Genomic DNA, 8,333 nt, shown 5'->3' with positions numbered 1-8,333 from the left:
TATACGGGAGAAATTTGACAGCTCTCCTGAAAATTGCTTTGCTGCCCGGAAGTCGAACCCGGGTCGCGGAAGGAAGAAGGCGAACACCAATGTCATTTCGTGTATCCATTGCTCCCGATGCGGTCTCCTCTACATTGGGGAGACTGGAGCCCCGTCGCAGAGTCAAGTCACAGCGTTTGAGGGAACATCTCCAGGACACCCGCAATAATCAACCCCATCGCCCTGTGGCCCAACATTTCAACCTCCCCTCCCACTCTGCCAGGGACATGCAGGTCCTGGGCCTCCTCCATCGCCGCTCCCTCCCCACCCGATGCCTGGAGGAAGAACGTCCCAACTTCTGCCTCGGATACATTCATCCCCAGGACATCAATGTGGTCTGCACCAGTTTCCTCATTTCCCCACCCCCCCACCTTACCTCAGTTCCAACCTTCCAGCTCAGCGCTGTCCTCATGACCTGTCCTACCTGCCAATCTCCCTCCCCACCTATCCGCTCCACCCTCCTCTCTGATCTGTCACCTCCATCCCCTCCCCCATTCACCGATTGTACTTTTTGCTACCTTTGGCCCAGCACACCCCACCCCAATTTATCTCTCCACTCTGGAGGGGTCCTGCCTCTATTCCTGATGAAGGGCTTTTGCCCGAAACATCGATTTTCCTGCTCCTCGGAAGCTGTCTGACCTGCTGTGCTTTTCCAGCACCACTCTGATCTAAACTCTGGTTTCCAGCATCTGCAGTCCTCACTTTTGCCTACCCAATAAACCCAGTGTGCCGATTTCACATCAACAAACTGACACAAGCAGACATAACGTCTGCAGAAACCTTAGCCACATTACTTTACATTAAAGACATCTGGGAAATGATGTCCAGACAAATCAACCCTCTCAGCATCATGGTCGCCCACAAACCTACCAACACACTTAAACAGCGGCTAATGAACCTGAAATACCCGATACAAACAACCAGCAAACGAATGTAATTTACAAAATACCATACAAGGAAATATATACATGAACTCTGCCACACAGTTCTCTGTAGCAAGAAATGCTGGGATGAGAAAAGGAAGATTTTTTTTAGCCAAAACGAATCGGCACTGACTGGACAGCCATTTAAAATCAACGCTGTCAGCCCAGGATGGAAGACCCGAAGGGATGTACAGTTTTCTTATTTCCTGAAGATTTACAAAGCTGAGACTGGGTTTTGGTGTTTGTTCCCTTTCCACTCCCAAGAGCCACAGTGGTTGGGGCGGTGAGTTGGGGAAAGTGAAATGTGCCCATGAGCAGCGTGAGGGACTATTTCAGCTCCCCCTCCTCTGACAGCGCTGTGACGACTCTGATGTTCTCAGGGACACTTACTGACGCGACACAGTGAAAAGAGTCTCATTCCCGCAGTTCGGGAATTCAAACCGTATGCCGGCTTCAGGACAATGAGAAAGATTAATTGGGGTGTGTGAAGAAGCTGTGAGCTGCATTTCAAACAGGTAGGTGGAGTCAGATGCGTCATCCATTGCGCCCCTGGCACTGTGCGGACCTGACACCGCCATGCTGCAGAGTTCTGACGTTAACACGGACATGCGCAGCAATGGGAACATTCACAAGAGGAACAGCCAAAGATAATCACCGTCACTGCTTCCCTTCCATAGTCCCAACTTTGTGAAGCAGTATCTTTCACTGGCAAATAAAACACCTTTGTCCTCAGGTGCCTGCTTAACTTCGATTACGACTTCACGCCCCTCACTGTTCGATCTCATTTCCAAACTCTTGGCTCATCGCCTCAATAGCAGCTCTGTGGGTCTCTGCTTGTTCCACCCTGACAGGCAGTGGGCTACAAATTCCCGACCAGTCCCAATGTGATTGAAATACTTCAACCCCTCCACTGATTTGCATCTTTAAAAAAACCGTGGAGCAATCTCCCTTTCTTTTTGACGTCGTTTCTCAACTGTAGTCGGCAGGGTTCACACCTGCGTGGGGAAACCGCAATGGATTTCATGTCCATCGCATTCACCACTCGGCCCATCAATACAGAACCACACTGACAGCTTCATTTCCCAGATCTCTCTGCCTGTGGAGCTGACAAAAAGTGAATCCTTGCAGAGTTTGTTTGAATTCAATCACTTCTCAGGTTTCGAAAGGGTTAAATATCTGCAAATGGCGAGTCTGCGTGTTTCATCCCGGTAGATGAAATGGACGTTCAGTTAAAAACAAAAACAGAAATTGCAGGAGCAACTCCGCAGGTGGAAAGAGAATCAGAGACAACATTTCAGAACTCGTTTTTTTCCTCATCCAGGTCCAGCCAAACCTGCTGAGTTTCTCCAGCAGTTTCGCTTTCTGTCTCGAATTCTCAGCATCCGCAGTCATTTATGTTAGAAATTCAATCAATTCAGAAACCCCTTTGTGCTGCCTCAGTGGAATAGATTTCCGTTTGGGAAACATTTTCCTGACACCATTAAAAACGTGCACTTTCGCAGCCAAGAAAGCGGTAGGAGCGAGAACAAGGAACACGCCGACTCTGGGTGGTCTCGAACCACCAACCTTTCGGTTAACAGCCAAACGCGCTGACCAATTGCGCCACAGAGACAGGTGCAAGAGCTGCTTGCACAGTGTCTTTGAGGAACCTACTAATAAATTCATAATTCAACCCGTCCCGCCCAAAATTACCATTGTCTTCTATCAGTTTTACTTTCCATAATAAAGCCTTGGACATTCATTGTGGAGACATGGGGACAGCCTGATCCCACCATCTGCAGGCACATCCATGTCACGAGGAACGAGCTCTCCACCACCGGGGCCATCGCCCTCCGAGCCTTTCAGTGTTTTGCCTCTTCCTGAATTTTCTCATTGGCGCCGAGCCGAGAAGGGGTTTGAATTCCTGATGTGCAGAGAATTATTTCAATGTCTCGGGTCAGTTCAGGTCCCGAGAATATCAGAGTCAATCAGCCTCTTAAACAAGGGGATGGTGTCTGGACTGTCTCTGCTCAGTCCGTCAGTTCATCCTTCATTCTCCTCTAATTCCACTTCCCAAAGAGTTTCGAAAGATTCACAAAGCTGGAGACTGGGATTTCTGTTTTACTTCCTGAACATTTTTCCACCTGCTAACTGACGATATTTTGACAAAACCTCTTCCCCATTGTAACATTTGCATCATGTCCAGGGATGAGCAATTTCCAATCCCAAGTTTGGGAATGTTCTCTTTGGAGCAAAGAAGGTTAACTGGAGATTTCCAGGGGCTGTTGGCAATGATGGGAGAAGACGTGGTGTGAATGGGCAGGTTAATGATCAGAAGAACCTATTGCCACTGACTAGGGTCAGTTACCAGAGGACAGGGATTGAAGTTCTTTAATGAAAAGCAGCATTTGTGTCGAACAAACACAGCGAATACTGCAGAAAGCCAACGGGTCGAGCAGCATCCGTGGAAAGGGAAACAGAGCCGACGTTTTGAGTGTACGACGGTTTTTGTTCAGAACTCAGTCTTTTGCCTCTTCCCGAAGTTGGTCCAGGTCTGTGTCTCAATTGGCAAACACATGGCAAGTGCAGTTCCGCAATGTGAAGTTATAGCCTTTGCTGTTTAAAAAAAAAGCAGTGCATTGTTAAAATGATTATATATTGGAATGTGGAGAAAGTGAGGACGAGAGGTGAAAGTCGAAAAATGTGGCACTGGAAAAGCACAACAGGTCAGGCAGCATCTGAGGAACAGGACAGTGAACGTTTCGGGCACAAGCCCTTCATCAGGAATGATGTATGGATGTACTAAGGGGTCTCAGAGTCCCTCCACACCAGTCAATGCCAGCTGTCGGGCAGATGCAGCAGGCAATGAGCAAGGCAAGTGGTATATTACGAAGAGGAATTGAGTTCAGAAGTGGGGTCATTGAACATATTCAAGGCGAAGTTCATCTGAGTTTTGAACACCAAAGAAGTGGATGCTTATAGGGGAAGGTAAGAAAATGCTTTTAAGACCAGTACAGATCAGTCACAGAGTCAGACAGTACTGAACAGACCCTTCATCCAACGAGTCCATGCTGAGTATGTTCTCAAACTAAACTCGTCCGACCTACCAGTGTTTGGCCCATAACCCTTCCAACCTTTCGTATTCATGTACTTATCCAAATGTCTTTTGAACGTCGTAACTGTACGTGTATAAAATCATGAGGGGCATGGATAGGATTAATAAACAAAGTCGTTTCCTGGGGTGGGGGTGTCCAGAAGGAGAGGGCATGGGTTTCGCGTTAGAGGGGAAAGATACAAAAGAGATCTAAGGGGCAACTTTTTGACGCAGAGAATGGTACGTTTATTGAATGATCTGCCAGAGGAAGTGTTGAAGGCTAGTACGATTGCAACATTTAAAAGGCATTTGGGTAGGTGTATGAATAGGAAGGGTTTGGAGGGATATGGGGCCGTGTGCTGTCAGGTGGGACTAGATTGGGTTGTGATAGTTGGTCAGCATGGACAAGTTGGACCAAACAGTCTGTTTCTATGCTGTACATCTCTACCACAATGTTCAACATACGCAGTGACCTGGCCTCCACAGTTTTCTGTGACAATGAATTCCATAGATTCACCACTCTCTGGCTAAAGAAGTTTCTCCTAATCTCCATTCTCCCTTTATGCTAAGGCTATGCCCATGGGTATTAGTCTCTCCTCCCAATGAAAACATCTTCCCAATGTCCACTCTGTCCAGGCCGTTCAATGTTCTGTACGTTTCAGTTAGATCTCCCTTGAATGTGGGCCTGTTAATCAGCATGAATCAAACCCTTCAGGATGAGGACATCCGTGATTAGACTCAACAAAGTGAGAATGGAAGGTGAGAGTGTGGGATGGAGATTTTCAGCTTTTAGGGAGTAAGGTAGGAAAGAAAGTTTAATATAAATTATAATTGATCAGATGAGCCAATGGGCCAAGGAGTAGTGGATGGAGTTTAATTTAGACAAATATGAGCTGTTGCATTTTGATGAGGCAACTCAGGGCAGGACCTATGCGGTTAATGGTAAATTAATGGAATTCTGTGCTCAAAGAAGCAGTCGAGGCAGCTTCATTAAGACACTGTTGGATGGGTTTTTTTTGCGTGGTAAGGGAATTAAGGGAAGTTGGGATAATGCAATTAGGAGGAGCTGAGACTATTGATCGATCCGCCATGATTGTAATGAATGGCGGAGCAGGGTCGATGGGCCAAATGGCCTACTCCTTCTGTTACTTTGAAACGATAACCCTGCGTTTCCCATGGTCAACCCACCTAACCTGCACATCCCTGGACACTAGGCAATTTAGCATAGCCAATCGAAATCAAGAGCAGTGAGCAATGTAGTGATGTGGAAACCAAACACCAGAGAATGAGAGAAAGGGACAAGGAGAATAAATGTACTAGCAATCAAAACTGGATTCTCACCATCACAAAAAATAAAACTAAAAGCTGCATTGTAAAAAAAGCGAATTAATTGACTGCACACATTGAAGAGAATAATTATGATCTGAGACTCCTTACAGAGATATGGCTTCAGAATGACAAGGATTGGATCCAGAATATCGAGGGGAGATGTGGCATTCAAGTCGAGTGAGAGGCTCAGTAAAGGTAGAGGGTGGGCACTGCTAATCAAAGCACTGATAACATGGTAGTCTGGTGTCAGCTCGGATTTCAGGTCCTGATTTCTCTGTCCTCTGATCTCCCTGTTCCCACAGAGTTAAATGTTGTCTGTTCTCAGCTCTGCTCGATATCTGTTGAAGCTTTGACCCCCTTTTACACCTTCTGGAGCAACAAAATATTCTGAGCCTCCTGGAAATGACACCTTATCTATACCCCTCCTGATTTTAAAAATCTCGATAAAGTTATCTGTCAACTTGCTCGGCTCTGTTGGAAAAATGTCCCAGCTTCTTCTTAATTCAAACCCTCCATTCCCAGCAACACGCTGGCAAAGTAAGGAATAGGGAATTGCATCAAATCACATAAATGTACTGTCTGAAACAATCTAGCTGTGCTCTGGCCTGAGATATTGAGAGTCCCTGGTGTAAGTAATTACGAATGCAATAATTTTGGTCACAGAATTGAACAATCATTTTGCAACAAAGGGGTCTACTTTGATAAGGAGGTAGCGGTCATTTCTAGGGTAAGTGAACAGTTTGTAGATCAGGGAGATGAAGTTCCAGACACTTGTGAAGGGCTAGAATTGAATTTGATAAATATGACAAAGAACTGTGGATGCTGGAAATCTGAAACAAAAACTGAGAACACTGGAAAAACTCAGCAGGACTGGAAGCATCTGTGGAGAGAAAGCAGAGTTAAAATTTCGAGTCCAACAACTCCTCTTCAGGATTCTGAAATAGTTTAAGCCTGGCAGTAAGTTCAGGTAACCTTTACTGCGACCCAACTTTGTTACAGCTTCAGATCTCCACATCACAAGGCGTACAAAAAGTAGCTTTTCTTAAAAAAAAAGCACCTCAAGCTCAAAGTGCGCACACTCACCCCCCACTCCCCCCACCACACTTTCTTTATTATTGGTTCGTTGAGTTGTCCCTTTGTAACTGGATCCTTCGTACAGCCGGGTAAAGCATGCAGCTGGGACGACTGAGTGAATCCTTTCGCGCAACGGCAGTTTCCATCACTGAAAAGGACATGAATGAATCAGATGGGTTTTTGCCCTCTAAAAACGGTTTCATCCTTAGATTCTGAAGTCCAGATTACTGACCGAATCCCAATTCTGCCATCTACCGCGACGGGATTCGAACCTGAGAATCCCCAGAGCTGGGTTGTTAGCGGCGCTCGGCCATCGCTCCTTCCATCCCCCCTGCGATGGCACGTGAACGCGCGGGTGCCTTCACAGGTGGGAGGAGCAGGTGAAGCTCTTCCGGCACTGACAGCAGGTGAACGGCCTCACTCCGGTGTGGACCCACTGGTGGGTCAGCAGTGCAGCTGACTGAGTGAACCCCCTTCCGTACATGGGGCACGTGAATGGCTTCTCTCACTTGTGGACCCATTCGTGCGTCTCCAGATGGCTGATCCGACTGAAGCCCTTCCTGCACACCGAGCAGGTGAATGGCCTCTCCCCGCTGGGAATACGTCTGTGGGTTTCCAACACGGATGGGGAAGGGAATCCTTTCCCTCAGTCCCCACATTTCCAAAATTTCTCCATTGGTGGAGCTTTCCTTGTGTTGGTCTGGGTTTGAAATTACAATCAGAACGGGGACATAGTCTTTCCCACTGTGAGGGATGAGACTTTGATTCCCCAAAGCTGAGTAAATGGTGTAAAGCACTTTTCACAGTCAGCGCACTGAATCTCCCTCACTCGGTGTCTCAGTGTTCTTCCTGCCACACCAGTGTCCAAAATCTCTCAAGCAAACAAAAGCAACCATGTCTTCTTGATTGGAATGGTTGCTGATATTCAAGTCCCAATGAATCAAGCGGCTCTGTCAGAAGTTGATGTTTCATTTGTTTTCAGATTTCTTTCGGCACGTCTTCCTGGAAAAAAAATCACAAAATAAGTGATCATTGGCAGTACACTTAAACGAACATAACATAGGTGGTAGTTCCTGTAGTTTGCCAGATGCCTGCTGATCACATAATACCCAGCACACAGAAACCTGAAATCCCTCATGCAGCCAGATAGGCTCAGGTGTGTTTAGAGGAAAACTTAATTCAAATCTAATCTAATCCTAAACTAAATACGTGTACATATATATATCAATATGACACTCCTTTCAATGCGGCTCAGTTCCATGAGAAACTACACTTTTAATTGCGAACATGAGGAAAAAAGCAGTCATTTTCCAGGGTGCAAACTGCATACGTGCCAAACTGAGGGAATACACAAGGAAAATACCTAAAATAGAGATAGAAAGTATTTGAGCACCTTTGCAGAATCTGCTCCCTCTCTGGATTCACTCCAGTTGCTACAAGTAAACCTCCCTGGGGGTCAAACAGCCCTGCATCGGGAAGCACTGGGATGGTTAACTACGACCAGTTTACATGGGGAACACATCTCCACATTAAACAGCCTCGAGGCAAACTTCCCTTCCTTCCACTTAAAGTTCAAGACCCCTCAAAGCGAAATTCCCCAGGTAAGTTTGGAAGAATTTCTTCCAGGTGTTCACTGATCATTTCTATGAGCACTTTGTTAAAGTTTGAATATTGCGAGTTTTGAAAATTAGTGATTCTGAGCAAAATCATATTTCGAAAAACAGAATGTGGGAATTTAGACAGAGTTTATTTTTGCACATCGACGATATGTCTGCACAACGGCATATGACACGACAGCAGTGAAGATCTCCTGACGTCATTCTCAAACGTGCCTGCCACACGCCAGATGAAAAGCTAAATACTTCTCTGGAAAAACTGCCGAGCAATGCAGGAGA

The sequence above is a fragment of the Chiloscyllium punctatum genome, chromosome 36 (assembly GCF_047496795.1).
Source record: "Chiloscyllium punctatum isolate Juve2018m chromosome 36, sChiPun1.3, whole genome shotgun sequence".
NCBI classification, from domain to species: Eukaryota; Metazoa; Chordata; class Chondrichthyes; order Orectolobiformes; family Hemiscylliidae; genus Chiloscyllium; species Chiloscyllium punctatum.
The sequence above is the reverse complement of the archived record's forward strand: the minus strand, read 5'-3'. Positions refer to the sequence as shown.